Here is a 19,957-nt window from a genome sequence, read left to right on the forward strand (position 1 = left end):
CGCAAAATTTCATTCGTAAAGATTTGATTTCCTTTGTACAGTCCACCTTTACAAACAAAGATTGTGAAACAGAAGTTTACAAACAGAGTTCACAATTTCCAAAGATTGTAAACTTTGTGAAACACCCCACTGGTGAATCAGCACGCCGAGCTCGATCGAAATACAACCAGTTACTATTATTTCCCTATCGTTTTTTGACATTTGATTCCGCGTCCTACCCCTTTCATTCGTTACTAACCAACAACGCCAATAGCAGAAGGTAACGCAAAAACAGTCACCGGTTCCCCGATGCATGGCTTTCTCTCTCAATGTCAACTGAGAGTTAAAAATATTCATTATAATATGCACTTTCCACTCACTCCTCAGAATGTCTTCTTTATTTTTATTTATTTATTTATTTATTTATTTTTAAAGATATGTGAGCTACGTACTGTATGTCTGATGTTTTGCCATCGTACATTCAAATATTTATATTCACTGTACAGTACAGCGAACTGTTTATACTTACTGTACATGCTATAACTACTTCTCCCAACTCCGCTATTGCTATATTTCCTAAACTAAACGCTGATATTGAAATAACGCCTGGTCTGATAATGCAGTCTGTTTAAATTTCTACCGACCAAGTTCTGCCCTTCATCATGGGAAAACAACGAGCTTCTTTAAAGGATACAACTACTAGGACAGAGATATTTTCATTATGGAATTTGTACTACCCACTGAAATGTAGTAACTAATGGGATTTTAATTAGCCATATATGTACAGTATATTACATTCTTTACCTAAAATGTCTCTAACTTCTAGGGAGAGCGCGAGGTACGTTCACAATCCCCTGAATACATATTCCCTTCTTCGAGAAAACGCAGAGAAGTGAACCGTCTCATATGAATATGCTACCAGTCATAAGTTTCAATACGGAGCTGCAAGTACTTAAGAATTATCAATTACTCTACAATTATGCAGCGGCGTCATCATCCAAGCTATAGCTGGAATAGGGAAGGGAACATAATATCCCATAAGTCTTATTAGAACACGCTGGAAATAGTGACGTAAAAAAAAAAATCGCCAACGGCACGTGGTGTTCCCAAGCGGTCACCCATCCAAGTACTGACCACGCCCAATGTTGCTTGACTTCGGTGATCGGACGAGAACCGGTATTTTCAACATGGTATGGCCGTTGCCGATGAAACTGCGTAATCTGTAGGCACTTGAGGACGATGGGATTGGGGTGCACTCGATAAAACCTGCACTCGCTCACACACACACGTAAACTGCCTGCTTAGACTCTGTACCTAAATTACCAAGCTCGTTGGATGTCATTGGGATAGATGATAAATCTATCTATCAACGGCAGTTTGGTTACGTTTCAACGTCACACACTGCTGGATTGACACGGGATTAATAAAACAGCTAGTCGGCATTCTAAGTTAAGCCACAGGTGGATTGTTGTTCAACAGCGGAGCCTCCTTTCAACCACATGGTTGTGGAACTGTAGTCGGATTTTCGACATCATTTTCATGCCATACTACGGAACTTCACACAAACTTCAATTCACTTCTTGCACCGGCGGCTACTACGAATGGACTGAAGCTCGCTACTGACTAGGGGGGGGGGGGACATTTGTCTCTTGATGGATTACGTGACAGATATATAAAGTATCAGTCGTATGTTATGAACCCGAGTTTCAATAAAGATAGATTACCCGTATGTCCACAGATTCTCAGTAGTGGCCTGCGGAAGGATTATGACCGCGGTCGACAAGTTACCTTCTAAGTTGTTTTCCCTCAACAATTAATGCTGCCAAGTGAGTAGGAATGACACCGCGCTCTCATATAAGTCGTACGAAACTATTAAGGAAACGAATTTGCCTCGTGGATCCAAGTCTCCCATGGACTGCCTATAATGTATTATCTATCCTAGAAGTGTTATCGGGGTGATTATTTAAATTTTCACTCGGTGGGAAACGCTGTTGTTCTTCATTCATCTACTCTGTTATGAATAACTTGTGGCCCTTAAAAGGGCCGGTTGCTGATTCCCTAGCAAGCACTCCCGCTTACTTGGAACTAGTGTATTTTGTGACGGCCTTGGTCCCTTCACTGACGGCGTGCTTGGCCAGCTCACCGGGTAGCAGGAGACGGACGGCTGTCTGGATCTCCCGACTGGTGATGGTCGACCGCTTGTTGTAATGCGCGAGCCGCGAAGCTTCCGCGGCGATGCGCTCGAAGATGTCGTTAACGAAGCTGTTCATGATGCTCATAGCCTTTGAACTGATTCCCGTGTCTGGGTGAACTTGTTTCAGAACCTTGTAGATGTAAATGGCGTAGCTCTCCTTCCTCTTGCGCTTCTTCTTCTTATCGCCCTTCGAAATATTCTTCTGGGCCTTGCCGGCCTTCTTGGCAGCCTTTCCGGAAGCTTTGGGGGGCATGGTGCTCGTCTGATGATGAGCCCGGAGGGAGAAAAATATTTAAGTCGCAGGGACAATGCCGTACTGCCTTCCCAGTGCGAGCCAATAGAAACAGCGCAAACGTTTGTGACTTTACGATTGGTCCGCTGTCGATTATTGACGTTGGCGTAAAAGTGAAGGTTACCGTCGGGCCCTGCCCTGGCGGATTACCAATCCCTACCCTGCCCCTCAGGAAATTCACGGCACCTTGACACCACAAACAACCTCTCACCAACAACCTAATACCATTATAATGGCGTCCATCCTACTTCGACATGACATCACGATAATTCATTGCAATATTAGGCACCTGTATAACAACAGAACGGAACTCACTCACCTCATCCAAGAGCAAAAACCCGAAATCATATGTTTAAATGAAACCCACCTTCGAGACAAAGACCGCTTTACTATGAGAGACTTCACTATATATCGACGCGACAGACCAACGATAGGAGGAGGAGTTATGATTATGACTAACAAAAACTTGACAACAACTCAAATTCCCCTACCCCCCTACCTCGACGACCAAGAATGTGTAATAATTCAAATCCACATAGGTAATTCTCGCATGCATGTGGCTTCTTTCTACTCTCCGCCAGCCAATCCACTCCCATCCACACTCCTGCGTTACCTTCACACCCTTCCAAATGTCATAATCACCACAGATATCAACGCCCACCACCCCTTCCTCCATGATAACAATCGGAACACCAAAGGCAACCACCTAGTGACGCTCCTACCCAGTCTCAACCTAGTACAAGTTCCACTCCCTGCCCCCACACGCCTACCAACTCCTACTCAACAATTTACAACTCCTGATAAAATATTCATCTCTCCCAGATTACATAACCGACTCATCAATACTTTAGTCCTTCCCCCTCTAAATTCAGATCACGCACCCATACTAATAAAACTTGCCTGCCCCTTTTACCGCTCTCAACCCGCCAACGAAGCTATATACATGCGAGATTATCGTAACGCTGATTGGCAGAAATTCAAAGATTACATATCTAAATCACTCCCTCATTTTCCAATCACGAAACACGAAGACTTAGACACCGCAGAGACTTTGTTTGTACAGGTGCTTAATGAAGCTATTCAAGACTCCATACCACAAAAACGATATACCACTGACCGTCGCCGTGCATTACCTCCAGACATCTTAAAAATCATAAAGACAAAAAGAGCAGCACACAGACTCTACATGCGCACCCATGAAGATGAAGACAGACGCCTCTACCGCTCACTACAAGAAGATGTCAAAGACGCTATACAGAGATACGAGACGCGACGATGGGACAAATTCATTCAGAAAGTCGACAAAGACAGACTAAATGCTCCCAAGCGATTTTGGGAAACCATAAAGCGTATTAGGGGCAAGTACCAATATACTTCCCACCCATTACGCAACAGACAACAAACGATTATTGACACACCAGGCAAACTGGAAGTCTTCCGACAGTATCTATCCAACACGCACACAACACCTATACATCCAGATTTCGACCAAGATCATTACCACTTCATCACAGATCATATCAATAACCATCCTATCCTCTATAATCCACTCCCAGCACCAGCACCACGATCAACCGACGACCCCATCATTGATGACATCACCATACTAGACATCTCAATTGCCCTTCAAACATGCAAGAACTCAGCACCAGGACCTGATGGTATCACATACCAAACACTTAAACAACTCCCGCCGACAGCCCTTAATTTTCTTGCTGGTCTTTTCACCCTCTCTTTGAAACTTGGACACGCTCCGACACGCTGGAGACATTCACACATACTTCTATTTCCAAAACCTGGTAAAGACGCCTCAGACCCCGCCAACTACCGACCCATAAGCCTCACCCCGACTATTGCCAAGTTAATGGAGAAAGTACTCGTTTCACGCTTGCAGGTTTACCTGCGCGACCGAAATATGATTCCCGATTCTCAGGCTGGCTTCAGACCGGGAGTCCAGCCGACTGACCAGCTGATACGGGTACTTACCCCCATTGAGGAGGCCTACTCTAAACGACATTACTCAATCATGGTAGCTCTCGACGCCAGACGAGCCTTTGACACAGTATGGCTGGACGCCTTGCGATATAAATTAACAAACATGGAATTTCCGCACGAAATAACACGCTGGATCTCCAGCTTCCTGAAAAACCGATCTGGCCAGGTGCGTCTTGGCAGACAAGATCTGTCCCGCACCTTCCAAATCGAAGCAGGAGTTCCCCAGGGCAGCGTGATTTCCCCCCTGCTCTATAACATATATGTATCTGACATCCCTCAACCCAACAACAATCAAGTGGGCCTGGCACAGTTTGCTGACGATGTGGCATTCTGGGTCACCCATCCCCGCTTACGATCCGCCAGGGTACTAATAGACAACGCCCTGAGACAGTACACTGAGTGGGCCAACACCTGGAGAATTACCATCAACACCGAAAAAACCCAAACCTGTGTCTTCCGCCCTTCTTTAAAATCACGAATCACAAACAGACAACACATTACCATCGGACAAGCATTAATACCACTCCAACACAAAGTAACATATCTAGGCATTCCACTCACATCAAAACTCTCTTGGACTACAATAGCGCAAACAATATGGGACAAATACAACAAAGCCACTAAAGCAGTAAGCTACCTAAGCGGCATTAGACGACAAGGCTGCCACGCCAACACATTACTACACCTATATAAAGCACTGGTTCGATCCCAGTGCACCTACTCCTCCTACTTTCTATTGCAATCTTCACCCTCAACACAAAAGAAATTTGAGTCCCGTGAAAGGAAATTATTGCGCCAGATATTTCGACTACCCAAACATACCAGAAATGACACAGTATACATCCACACTAAAACGAAACCACTCTCCACTCACCTAATCCGAACAGTCACTAAATACACACACTTCGCACTACGTCGCTCATACACACAACATATGTTTAACAATCCTCCACACACCAACAAGAACACAACCATTGAAAAACTCCTACAAGCCTATCAAGATCACTTCAATCCACAAAATAACTATTAAACTCTCCCCCTCTCTCCCACTCTACAACACCCCTCGTCTCCCGGAGTCGGCTCATTCGCGGCCTGTCTCCCATAAATACTCCACAAGAATGCCATCGTTGAGGAATGCACATACATGTCATGGACCAGAACCCGACACATACAATTAATAATCCACCTTCATCTACAACGAGAGGAAATCGAAATCAAATACCCCACCCACAACATAACGTACCAGCGAACATCTCTCCGACTGCTGGATAGCCGAAGCCAAAATGCCAACGCACAAACACAAGGATAACAACAATATAAACAAATTGTGACTGCCCTCACCACTGCCTAGTGATGCATGATAGCTATCGTTCAATAACTAAACAATAATTAAATACATTCAAAATTCACTAAACAATAATTAAATACATTCAAAATTCACGCAAGCCCAGTAAATAATTTACATCACAAAGAGTTCATGGTTACTCCTCAAATAACAACAAATCAAAACTTAAAATCTGCTTCTTAAATCTTCTTTCTTACTTTCTACCCACCTGTCTTCTTTCCACGTCTCAATCTCAATCTCATAAAAGCCCTAAATATCCAACTTTCTAATAACACTGCACTCACAAGCACTCACGGTCGAAGAGGGCATTGTAATGTAAGACCCTAAAACGACCGCTGGCTCCGCCAGCAATCAACTCTGACACCGGGCCCTGCATCGATCATCAGATCAGATCATCAATCATCAGATCAGATCAGATCAGGATCAAGAGGGAGCTGAATCTAGCAAGACACTCACTGGTAAAAGTCGCCAGCTTACAACCAACGAAGATGAACAGCGGGAGCCGGCCGCCGCCTTGTGTCGACAAGTCTCGGCCGGACGGAGGCCAGCCACCGGGGAAGCGGAAGACGGTGAAACCGACGGCCGCCGCAAAACCTGTCTCTCCGGAAGCAACATCACCACCACAACCATCATCATTTGGTAAGTCCAGCGCTTCACCAACCAAGACGATCGACGACTTACATACACTAAAGACCATGGCACCGATCACTGCTAATAGAGCAGTAGTGATCACAAACGCTGACCCCGACCTACTGGACGCAGTGACTCCACGGAAACCCACAACGACCTTGACTTTAAACAAAACCACGAGAGCCTACGTTTTTTCCTCCCGAGAAAACTTACGGCAGATGACTTTAATGCATCCACGACAATTCGGGAAGCACGCCCGATACCAAACTCCACCAACCGCCACTCTCCTCGGACCTTGGGAACTACCAGGCCACCCATCCCATCCCTCCTCCACCCCACCCCCCTCTCTATTGGACAGTGAATCTTCTTCTTCTTCTGAGGAAGAGGCAGAGGTTACTTCCATTCCACAAGAGGGGCCCTCAGAAGGGCCGGCTCCAAAACCTAGAGCAGAGAGGTCTCCTGTCCCTAAACCCACAGCAGAGAAGTCTCCCAACGGACCACCTCCCAGCTCTGAGGCGTCGTCTCACGAATCCTCAGAAGGGAAGCGGTCCAACAGGCGCAAACCAATCCCCACAAAAGTATCCGGTTCGACTCCGGCAAGCCCCACTTCTCCCACTCCTCCTAACACCGCACAAGTACCCAAGACAAGGACAGTACTGAAAATTCTGAACCACACAAAAAACGGCAACAACCCACTACACATAGAGCGACTAATGAAACAGTACCGACTCGACATTCAAACTCCACGACAGTTCTGGGCACACACTACCAAGACAACTACACTCACATTCGCCACGATTGACGACGCGGAGAAGTTCGCTAGGGCAATTCCCCTGTACAACTTCGGTCCGTCCGCAGAAATCAACATTACGCCTAGTGAATCAAGACAGAAACAGACCCGAAATAAAGAGATCAGTGTCGTCATGAAAAATGTCGACACGCTGATCTCTGAGGACGAACTAATGCAGATCCTGGCTGTAACACATCCAGGCATCACACGCATTAAGAGAATTATCTCCGCACAGACAGACAAACCCACCAACTTAGTTAGAATTTTCACAAATGACATCACCACAGCAGACAAATTACTAGAAGGAATTAAACTTGCAGGACGGTACTACAGAGTAGAGCCATCACACGAGACAATCTTCCACCGACCGTGCCTTAACTGTGCACAATACGGCCATACAAGGACAAACTGCGACAAGCCCAAGACTTGTTTTAAGTGCGGCAAAAATCCCGACCTGTGCAACCACAACCGCCTATCCCAGATTAGGTATTGCGCCACGTGCAACAGCGACACCCATTATACGGGCCAAGCTCGCTGTCCAAAATATCCAAGGACTAATCTCATAACCTCCACCGATCCCACGCACGTCCCCATAGACACCCACAAACCAATACCGAAACCTATACCCAAACCATCACAGTCCGTTTTCTACCCAACACTTCCCAAACCCGAATTGTCTTATGCGGATGCAGCTAAGACAACGACAACCAAGACAAACACTACAGACGATCCACAGACAGAAAAAACAACTACGGAACAGCTGGTCGAGGGGGTTCTACGTTCTGCTATGCAGAAAATAGAATCCTACATTGACCGGCAACTAAACAGACTACAGGACGAAATAGTGACATTCACTATTTCTTTACTCACTACTGACACAAACCCTACGAAACGACACACGACACTTGCCACAGCCAACCAGGCAGCCAGACGGCTTCTACGGAAACGAGTAGCCCACCACTTTGTTGGTAATAGGTTACGAGTTTCCCTAGCGCCACTACAAAAACGTGACTAGGACAGAACTGACCAGAGCACTGGACTCTCCACCTCTCATTAACATCTGCGAGGCATGGTGCTCACTTCACTTCATTCATTTCATTCACAATTTAACTGATAGCGTATACATGTTCATAAAATCATTCACAGGGGAAATACACTACTGTTAGATGAGAGGGCAAACGGCTTATAGCTGGGTACCTCGATCTAAAGTTAGCGAATTGCTTGTCGAGGAACCAATGGAGGCATGGGATGCTTACCCTGCCTGCCATTTTAAACATCATTCATTCTTTCTTCGTCCCCATTCATTCGTTTCGTTCGTTTTCGGGCCCTGCATCATTTTGGGCGAGGCGTCGTTCTTGTAGTTAAACAGCTGCAAGTAGGAGTAGCATCATGTCGGGTCGTGGAAAGGGAGGCAAGGTGAAGGGAAAGTCAAAGTCTCGATCCAGCCGTGCTGGGTTGCAGTTCCCGGTAGGCCGTATCCACCGTCTTTTGCGTAAGGGCAATTACGCAGAGCGAGTTGGTGCCGGTGCGCCAGTCTACCTGGCCGCGGTGATGGAGTACCTGGCGGCCGAAGTTCTCGAGTTGGCTGGCAACGCAGCTCGTGACAACAAGAAGACTAGGATCATTCCTCGTCACTTACAGCTCGCCATTCGCAACGACGAGGAGCTGAACAAACTCCTGTCCGGCGTCACCATCGCCCAGGGTGGTGTGTTGCCCAACATCCAGGCGGTTCTCCTCCCGAAGAAAACCGAGAAGAAGGCTTAAGCCCCTTCTCCGTAAAACGGCCCTTTTAAGGGCCCCACTAACCTCACAAAAGTCAGAAATAGCCAGTATTGTTAATCCTCTCTCACGGCTTCGTAATGTAATTTCATTACGCGTGTCAACTTTCTCTCTCTCTCTATACCGGTGGGCTGATTTAATATCATCATTCTGTAATTTTGTGCTCTGAACGATGTCGTTGTCCCAGGTTCGCACTGAAGTACTTGAAACCGTTGTACATTTACTAGGCTATTGTGTGATAACACATTATACTGATGCATATAGAAAGGTTTCATTATTATTATATAATTTAACACAATACGAGTTAAATTAGATGATGATGCCAAGGTACATAGTTGGCTTCGAAATTTATGTAATATATTTCTATCATATTAGAGTAATGGAGATTATCGTGAAAATAATCACAAGTCCCCTTCTTTGGTGCCCATCGTGGTTTTAGACATATACGTTTGAATATACTAGTTTACTTTACTACATACTACGAATGAAACTAATTTTGAATAAGAAATCGATAACTGGTGAACAACTTACGGCGTTATAATAGAGTTCCTAATGCGTTTGTTTGTTGGTGCACATATTGGCCGCACGCGCAGGAACCCCAATACTGAGATGATGACATGACCTTCTCGTAGGAATCGAAGGCTTTGACAATTTGCGTTCGAATTTCCCCTCTCTCTGTCGTTTCGTTCGAACCGAAATGACGCAAGCTATACGTGGAAGTTGTCTGACAGGACGAAGTCCTGTGTTCTGACATGCGATGTGTACCTCTTCTCCCCAGTGTTTACCACACTGGATTCCTATGACCTAAAAGTTGGCATTGCAAAAACGTGGTGATGTGATGTTCAGTATGTGTCAATCCCCTCGGTTCCTTGGTTCCTTGTTACGGTCTGGTGAGCATTGCCTACCTGCGTTGTCATATTACCCACCAATTCTTCGGACAGTGATTATTGACTTACAGAAGTTTACAGTAACAGGTAACATAATCCGAGGAGCAAGGCTTCACAGAGGAATCCGGTCTTTCCACTTGATATACCAAGCGTTGGGGTCAGACCCATTTGAAAAACGGAGAGGCATTTCTTACAACGTCTTTTGCTGATACTGAAGTGCCCCTACGAAATAAGTTCTGTTTTCCGCACTGGCCTGTTGAGCTAGTGGTCACACAGTAAAGGTGAATTAAATTAATCTCGACAACTACTGCCCTTTTTAGACGGATTTTATGGCCCTGAAAAGGGCCGTTTTGCCGACGGATTCGGCAGCAGACGTGTGTAGGCAGTCTAACCGCCGAACCCGTAGAGAGTCCTCCCCTGCCTCTTCAAGGCGTATACCACGTCCATGGCCGTGACTGTCTTCCGCTTCGCGTGCTCGGTGTATGTTACAGCGTCACGGATTACGTTCTCCAGAAAGACCTTGAGAACACCTCTCGTCTCCTCGTAGATGAGGCCGGAGATACGCTTTACGCCTCCACGTCGGGCGAGACGACGAATGGCCGGCTTCGTGATGCCCTGAATATTATCTCGGAGAACCTTCCTGTGGCGCTTCGCTCCACCTTTGCCAAGACCCTTGCCTCCCTTGCCGCGTCCAGTCATGTTGCTCGTGTGACGAAGGTTAAAAGTGATCTCGACGGCGGGTCATTTTTTGGTTTATATACTAAAACCCGCGGACCAATCACATTACGGAAGGGGCGTGGCTTCTCAACGGGCGAAGACATAAATACCCCTCTTGGGGGCAGCGGGCGCGACTGTATTGCGTCAACTTGGGTTGCGAGGACGAAGGAGTAAGCGATGGCACGTACGAAGCAAACTGCGCGTAAGTCCACGGGAGGCAAGGCTCCACGAAAGCAGCTGGCAACGAAGGCCGCTAGGAAGAGCGCACCGGCTACTGGAGGCGTGAAGAAACCCCATCGATACCGACCTGGTACAGTTGCTCTTCGCGAGATCCGTCGTTACCAGAAGAGCACCGAGCTCCTCATCCGCAAGCTGCCTTTCCAGCGCTTGGTGCGTGAAATCGCTCAGGATTTCAAAACCGACCTCCGTTTCCAGAGCTCAGCCGTAATGGCCTTGCAGGAGGCAAGCGAGGCATACCTCGTCGGTCTCTTCGAGGATACCAACCTTTGCGCCATCCACGCCAAGCGCGTGACCATTATGCCCAAGGATATTCAGCTGGCTAGGCGCATCCGCGGCGAGAGGGCTTGAATTAACAAAGGTACTCCTGCCCGCAAAAAGGCCCTTTTCAGGGCCACTAGTTATTTCTCGGAAGAGCCGGTTGTACCGTACTCCAGGTCTCGTTCCTACTACCCTCAGTTCAAGGTCACCTCAATAATATAAATGGTTTCTCCCTTTCCATTCCTCACCGTATCAGCATTTTCCCACAGCCTGTTTGACAAATATCGCAATGTATCCTATAGGTTAATAAACAATTTTTTAATAGAACGATGGATAACAAAGTTTCTTAGGAAAATTAAAAAAAAATTTCACAGTTCTATAATATTGCACATTATATATATTTACCAAATTAAGGGTTAACGCCGCCGGGACGAGTGATCCTCCGTCCGACCGATCACAAGCGCCAAGGCTCAAAGTGGTCCAGAAAGCAAATCTAGCTGGACTAAAAATGTGACATATTTCCATGAAACTTCGCACTATAGTCACTACTGTATAAGAGGAGAAACTACCCCTTTATAGACGATGCGTTTTGACAAAAATTAGTGACTTGTCTCATATATAATATATTGTTTTAATGAAACTTTACACAGTACTTACATGTAGCTCGTTTATACTATATTGGATACAAAATGTGATTATGATTGTATAAGAGTAGCTACTTGTCTCCTATCTAACATTTTTTACTTTCACGAAACTATAACTGTGACTCATTATTTTCGATAGTACAGACGTGGTCTGCTTAGGAAAGGACAAGCGGAAGACTGTGACCTTTGTGACCTCGGGTGGGTATTACGATAACATTTATAACCGTCACCCTGATAAGCATCCGAGCAGCTTATTTCACAAAAGGAGTTTGAATACAAACAATTCCTTCAATCTACTACGATTATTACAATAACTGATTTCATTAATCTCCTCTCTTCTTTAGCAAAATATAAATTACCTTCAATTGGTCGATTCAGCAAACTTGTTCATAAAACTTATCGCTATTGCGTCACGTTTCGCAATTTTTCTAAAGTAAAAACAAAAACACGAACAAACGCCTACTCCTTTAACCTCATCGCTCTCTTATCTCTAGAATCCCGGGGGGTAGAGAACCTGAATTCTCTGTGGTGTGAAACAAAGCAACCCGCAGGAGCAATGACACGTTCAATTGTCCTAATAATAGAAAAAAAATTACACGTCATTTAGTGTATTCAGAACATTTTTACAGGACCGTGTAGGATATTCACTCTCCTGTCGAATAGTTTCGGCGGCTGGTAGGCGATACGCATTAATTAAAATAATACTTGCGTACCTTGTTCAGGACAGTGACTGTGCTACTTTCTTTCTTTCTTTCTTTCTTTCTTTCTTTCTTTCTTTCTTTCTTTCTTTCTTTCCTTTATTTGTAGCTTATTGATGACACCAGATGCCATAACGGAAATGCCGTGATGGTATGTTTGTTTAATATTCAAAATCAAGTGACAGACGCTATTTGACTTTGCGGTGGAGGGGATAGGGACCTGATCTCGGATGTTCCGAGAGATGCCGGCGCACAGTTGTCCAGAACGCAAAACTATGTAAGAAAATCAACTTCATCATAACCGAAGTTTAAGTAATATCTAGGCTTAAACAAAAGCTAGGCATTGTGCACAACAACATACAAAACATCAATATCAGTAAGAGGTGGGACAAAACATGAGTTTTTTTTTTTTTTTTTTTTTTTTTTTTTTTTTTTTTTTTTTTTTTAAGTCACGCTCTTCAGTTGATTTTTGTTCGTGGGGTCAGTGGCTGTTTTATATTGTTAAACCTTCCCTTATGGAGGTCATAGGACAAGATGTGTACTTTCATTTAATACGCGAAAAGCAATCTATAATACGTTAGCATTCATTTAATTGGCACGTTTACTGAGATTTGTGCAACTAGTTTTTTTTTTTTTTTTTTTTTTTTACGACATATTTAACAGGCTGTGCATTACAAGTAAACCTGAGTTAACTTTCAATTCTTCTACCCACACATTAATCAAATATTAAACTCTATACGGCTTAAAATTTAGCTGCTACATCCTGCAAACTTAGATGTTATATTCATCTCTTGGTGGCGCTTTACGAATTCGACAGCAGCCACTTTTCAGAGTCTGGATGAAGGAGCTTAATTTCTCCAAGAAAAATTCAACACTTCTTGAACATATAATGAACAACTAAATTATGGAGTATATCCATGAATCTAGCATTTTGTTACCAACTGCGAAAAATATGGCAGGCTAGTCATCTTTTAGGAGCATAATTTCTATTAAAACATTAAAAATTATCAGAAACACTAATTTTTCCCTAATTCCCTAATTACACGAGCATAATTCGTTTTTGCATAGATGCGTATAAAATTTCATGGAAATATGTTACATAGGGGAGAAATTATTAACTCTGTATAAATGTAGCCTCTAAACACAAGAAGTAGATTCCCATATAAAAACCATTATCTGAATTTATGCTACCTGTAACTATACTGTGTGAAATATAATGTAAATATTTCAGTTAAGATAGAAATTATTAATTTAGTCTATAAAGCACTTCCGATACAACTCTTCACACAATAATAATAATAATAATAATAATAATAATAATAATAATAATAATTATAGTAATAGTAATAATAATAATAAGAAGAAGAAGAAGAAGAAGAAGAAGAAGAATACACACTCGCCCGAATACAGAAATGTGAAGGGTCAGCAGGACAGAGTATTTGAGAATCATATCATATCATATCATAATATATATTCCTTACATTCATGTTAACAACCCTTAAATGTGCAAAACTTCATATCTCACACTAGTTTATTAAAAAAGGTCGGACTGTAAAGAAAACAACTATCGCAATTTTCATATTTTAAGATTCCCTGCAGTTTATACAATTTCATTTATACCACTTAGGATGTATTCATTAAGGATATGCTAATTTTTAATGAAACACACACACACACACACACACACACACACACATCTATTATACTAAACATAAACCCACAAGAGAAAACAATACTTGTATTAACTGTAAACATTTTTCTTCCTTTCTTTATTTTTAGCAGAATCCTCCATTTCACCCTTTATCTCACTAGATGCGCTTCCCGCAGACATTCTTCATTATATGTTTCACACACCACTTCGTAACACTTGCAGCGGTTGACTTTTGTTTTCTTGTCTTTTTCTCTAGGGTATATTGTACATAGTGCTCGGTATCGGTGCTCGTTCACGTGATATTTTACCTTTGTTTTTCTTGCTAACTCCTGCCAATTTTTCTGATATTTCCCGTAGTTGATTGGTCAAGTACTGCGGATTGATTCCCGGTTATAACAAACACACCTACACTACATTCCAATGATTTCTGACTCGTTACTGCACATTTTAGAAACACTGTACGGAAGCACACGCAGTCTCTCGTAAATCAACAGGTTACAACAGAGACTTACACTTGCAAACGCGTGGGGATTTCAGAAAATTTCTTACTATTTCAGTACCTTTAACTGTACAACAGATTTTGTTTTCTCGAAAAAGAAAGGTCAACGTTACTATTGACAAAAGACAGAAACGTACGATTACAATACCTTTATTTTAAACAATCTTAGAGGTGGTCTGGGAATTCCTAAACTCACCACGCGACTACTTAACCCTAGACAGGTAATCATCACTGTACTCATGTTAAAGGTAAGCATTCGTAATTTTTACTACTCACATTTTAATTAACTGAAATCAACTCAATATCACACATTTAACAACTTTTACACTTTTCGTAGCCATTAGTGTTCATTTAATTTTAAGTTTGTCATAAAGTCTTTACGTTCATGTTATTGTCCTATTTACAATTAGTGCAAACAACAGCGCGATGTTCTCTGCAGAACCCCTTTTTGCAAAGTCCACAAAATGTTGTCATCATTCTCCTCTTCTTTGCAGGACATTTATAGCAAACAGTACGTTCACCATCTGGCTGCATTACCTGGCATTGTTGTTGCACAGCAATGTTCAGATGTTCTTCAATTGTTGCCCGCAGAGATCGGTGTAAAGTAGGACGTGCAAAGCGGTGCTGCATCCACGGTTTTGTCAGCTCTTCACACAATTGGAAAATGAATTGTTTTCTTGATATTGTTTTCTGAGTTCTTCTAACTATAAATTATCCATGAATTTATACTTGCAATATTTAGCATGTTGTAAAATATTGCTAGTGGCCAGCGCCTCGTCTTTCTATTGCAGGAAAGATTGTGGCACATTTGACATAGTGTATCTACACCACCTTTAGTCCCATTGTAAATAATAATAATAATAATAATAATAATAATAATAATAAAGGCTTTACATATAACGTGTTGCTTACTGTTGTCATTGCAGTCCACGTCGGTGGGGGTGGGGGGGTTTCTTTCTCCTCCTCCTTCCTCTAAAAAGAGCAGTTACCAGGGTCTAAGGAAGTGAATGCCCTTTTCTTTCTGGGCTCATCCCTACATTTGTCTTAGCTCCTTAGGGAAAACCACGGAAAACCCTCAGGCTTGCGAATAGACTGAATGAATGAGAGGAGAAACTTTAAAGGTACGTGAAAACACGTCCATGCAAGGGAGTTGGGACTGTGAAAAATTGAATATGTGAAATCCAAGACTGTATTTGCCAGGCGAGCAAAGATGAAGAAGAAGAAAGGCTTACGTATGACGTGTGGCTTACTGTTGTCATTGCAGTCCGCGTCGGCCAGCGGTGGGAGGGGGGGGGGGTCAATATACCTGCACATATCAGTTCAAATTATAAAAACCTCTTAATGCTACTGCGGTACTATTCCATTGCCGAACACAATATGAAGAAATTAGCAGATCCCTGAACTGAACTCTTATTACTCTGAAATTACCGCGCAGTACAATTATAGCTATGACGCATTGCAAGCGTTAGTCACCATATCGATTTGCTAAGCAAATTTAATCCCTTTAGAGCATGTCCCCCCCCCCTCCTCCTCCATATCAGCCAACAACATACTGGATGAAGAAGACTCCTGCAAAAGGGACGAATTAAGATTTAATTTTATTTTAATGATAGACTAACATTGCAAAGTTCCAAAATAATTTTTTGCATTCCTTCATTACACTAGTCGTACAAAATTGCGGTCGTATCTCGTACTATCTATACTAATAATAAATCTGTAGCCGAAATTTTTCTGGTAAGTTTCGATTTTCCAAAAGTAATTGGTCCTAACATATATAATTAACCACCCTGAAACCGAAAATCGCATTTTTGAAATTTTTGTTTGTATGTCTGTCTGTATGTTTGTTACCTTTTCACGCGATAATGGCTGAACCGATTTATATGAAAACTGGAATATAAATTAAGTTTGTTGTAACTTAGATTTTAGGCTATATGGCATTCGAAATACATTATTTAAAAGGGGAGTTATAAGGGGGCCTGAATTAAATAAATCGAAATATCTCGCTTATTATTGATATTTGAGAAAAAATGTTACATAACAGATGTTCCTTTAAAAATGATTTCCGTTAAGTTTTATTTTTTTACAACATTTTGATAGGACTGATATTTAATGAGATAAATGAGTTTTAAAATTAAAATAACGCTATCTAAGACGGTGCAATGAATTAAGAACAAATGACTTCGTCTATAAGGGGCCTTGGACAACAACAATCGAAACAGGGGCCTTGGACATCAACAAACAATCGAAAGCTATTAAACATAGCCTACAGGGAATGTTTCTGTGTTTGTATGAAGTAATATCACAAGCTCGTAAATTAACTGATTTGTATAATTAGTTATTATTTCACCATTGGAAACTGTAGTTTCTCTAGATGGACATAATGCTATAATGTTATTACAGTAACGTCTGAGTAAATCGAGGACAGGTAAGATTAAAATAGCTTCTTATGCACAGAAAATTTGATAGGCTATTTTGTACATTCGTTTTCTGTATTTCTTAAAATAATATTTATGTACACGCATTTTAATCTCAGAGAATTAACGAACAACGAGAGTGTATTGATTTAGTATGCAGTAATAGTACTTTAGCTTGGCAATCCATTATTTTAATAATTCATATTTTAACTATGCTCAATTGAATCGTGTTAAAATACATAAAATATATATGCAATAAATGCAGTGCTAAAAAAAAATTGGGTAATATGCGAAGCAGATTATCTTGCGCTGTTGTAAAAGTTGTTCCCTGGATCAGACGTCCTATTTTAATTATGTAATTACTTTATATTTATTTCTAACAGGTGGAGCGGAGCGAACGGGTACGGCTAGCTAACAATAAGTGAGAACTTACAATACAACAACAACAACAACAACAGCTGATAATCTGAAAGGGAACATAGTAATTTGGGGTGAATTAAAATGCAGCTTCCATTCGTTTAAAATTTCTTTAAATTTTAACTAAATATTAATGTAGATATTACCTCTAAAGGTAAATGGGGGCATGTTTCACAACGCTAACAAATTACAAATTAACAATATACAATTAACAACGGAAATATTACATATGCTTGTTAACTGTGTTTCACAATGCAATCTTATTCACTTGTATGTTTTAACGAACTTTACAAAATCGGCGAAACAAACTTACAAATACGCATAATTGGTTGAACAAAATCGCCAACGACAGTTTACAAAAATCACTAAGGATCAGAGGTAAAGTAGCTGTAATTTTAGAACTATCGATGGACATGTTTATATTTTTTTATATATATTTTATTTAGATTTTGCTACATCGGCGACAACGGAGTTTCGCGGCATGCAATTGGTCGAGCATACCAATGCATTAATTAGCCTACGACTTAACTGACGAAAGTTAGCGCGAAATTCATTCAAATAATTGATAAATAATGGATTTGACCCACGTAGTTATATGCAGTTGATAGAGCAGCTAACATGTCCATCCATTAAAATCAACTTCGCTCTCTGCTGGTCCATCAGTATATTTTATTGTTTCATCCATAACCTCGCCAACATTAGGGAACCCAGCAGGAGGAGCATAAAAATCCTTTGCCCGAGTAAGCACATTCGGTGATCAATAACCCGCCTCGAGTTTTTTCAATCTTGTAACAACATCAACTACCATGTGTGAACTTTTGCACACTGTAATCTTATAAATTCCGTTCTTATCTGCTAACGCAGGGAACTGAGAGCTACTATGCAACCAATGCAGTTCTCGCTTTGAGGTTAGGGCACCACTTTTCCCTTTCAGATGTTGCATGTGATGTCCCATATCTTGTAGGAGAGATTACAGCGAAATGGGATTCGGAACGACTTCAGAATACTGCGTAAGTAATGCCGACATTGCATTATTAAGTGATTGGTTTTCGGTGCAAAGTTTTTCTTCTTTAAGTGCGAGTATTTATTAAATACGTTCCTCGTATATAAGAACTAACGCGGTATTCTGAAGTATAGCGCGGGATTCATTCGAAACCTTTCATTAATATTCGTACAATGATACGAACGTGGCCGGAAAATTCTACGTTAGGCCTAAATGCAAAATCTTCGTCTGAGTCGCTAGAACTACTCAATAACATCACAACTGCTTCAGTGTAATTCTTAATGGTACCCTGTTACTATAAAATTGATTTTATACATATGTGTTTATTTTTTTCATTCACAATTAGAAGCTATTTCAACAGGGCTACTGTAGAAAATGTGCTAACTTCACTAGTAAAGTTTAGTTTACACGTTTGTAAAATTACTCCTTCGTTGTGAAACAAACATATCACTTGTAAAGAGCGCAAAATTTCATTCGTAAAGATTTGATTTCCTTTGTACAGTCCACCTTTACAAACAAAGATTGTGAAACAGAAGTTTACAAACAGAGTTCACAATTTCCAAAGATTGTAAACTTTGTGAAACACCCCACTGGTGAATCAGCACGCCGAGCTCGATCGAAATACAACCAGTTACTATTATTTCCCTATCGTTTTTTGACATTTGATTCCGCGTCCTACCCCTTTCATTCGTTACTAACCAACAACGCCAATAGCAGAAGGTAACGCAAAAACAGTCACCGGTTCCCCGATGCATGGCTTTCTCTCTCAATGTCAACTGAGAGTTAAAAATATTCATTATAATATGCACTTTCCACTCACTCCTCAGAATGTCTTCTTTATTTTTATTTATTTATTTATTTATTTATTTTTAAAGATATGTGAGCTACGTACTGTATGTCTGATGTTTTGCCATCGTACATTCAAATATTTATATTCACTGTACAGTACAGCGAACTGTTTATACTTACTGTACATGCTATAACTACTTCTCCCAACTCCGCTATTGCTATATTTCCTAAACTAAACGCTGATATTGAAATAACGCCTGGTCTGATAATGCAGTCTGTTTAAATTTCTACCGACCAAGTTCTGCCCTTCATCATGGGAAAACAACGAGCTTCTTTAAAGGATACAACTACTAGGACAGAGATATTTTCATTATGGAATTTGTACTACCCACTGAAATGTAGTAACTAATGGGATTTTAATTAGCCATATATGTACAGTATATTACATTCTTTACCTAAAATGTCTCTAACTTCTAGGGAGAGCGCGAGGTACGTTCACAATCCCCTGAATACATATTCCCTTCTTCGAGAAAACGCAGAGAAGTGAACCGTCTCATATGAATATGCTACCAGTCATAAGTTTCAATACGGAGCTGCAAGTACTTAAGAATTATCAATTACTCTACAATTATGCAGCGGCGTCATCATCCAAGCTATAGCTGGAATAGGGAAGGGAACATAATATCCCATAAGTCTTATTAGAACACGCTGGAAATAGTGACGTAAAAAAAAAAAT

At 41.6% G+C, this 19,957-nt stretch overlaps 1 non-coding gene across 1 annotated transcript; it reads right to left on the reverse strand.

Moving 5' to 3' along the window:
- Window positions 1-1,064: 1,064 nt before the first annotated feature.
- LOC138706888 (5S ribosomal RNA) lies at window positions 1,065-1,183 on the reverse strand. Its single transcript, XR_011334134.1, has one exon. It is a non-coding gene; the product is annotated as a 5S ribosomal RNA (ribosomal RNA).
- Window positions 1,184-19,957: the final 18,774 nt, after the last annotated feature.

The sequence above is a fragment of the Periplaneta americana genome, chromosome 9 (genome assembly GCF_040183065.1).
Source record: "Periplaneta americana isolate PAMFEO1 chromosome 9, P.americana_PAMFEO1_priV1, whole genome shotgun sequence".
Taxonomy (NCBI): Eukaryota; Metazoa; Arthropoda; class Insecta; order Blattodea; family Blattidae; genus Periplaneta; species Periplaneta americana.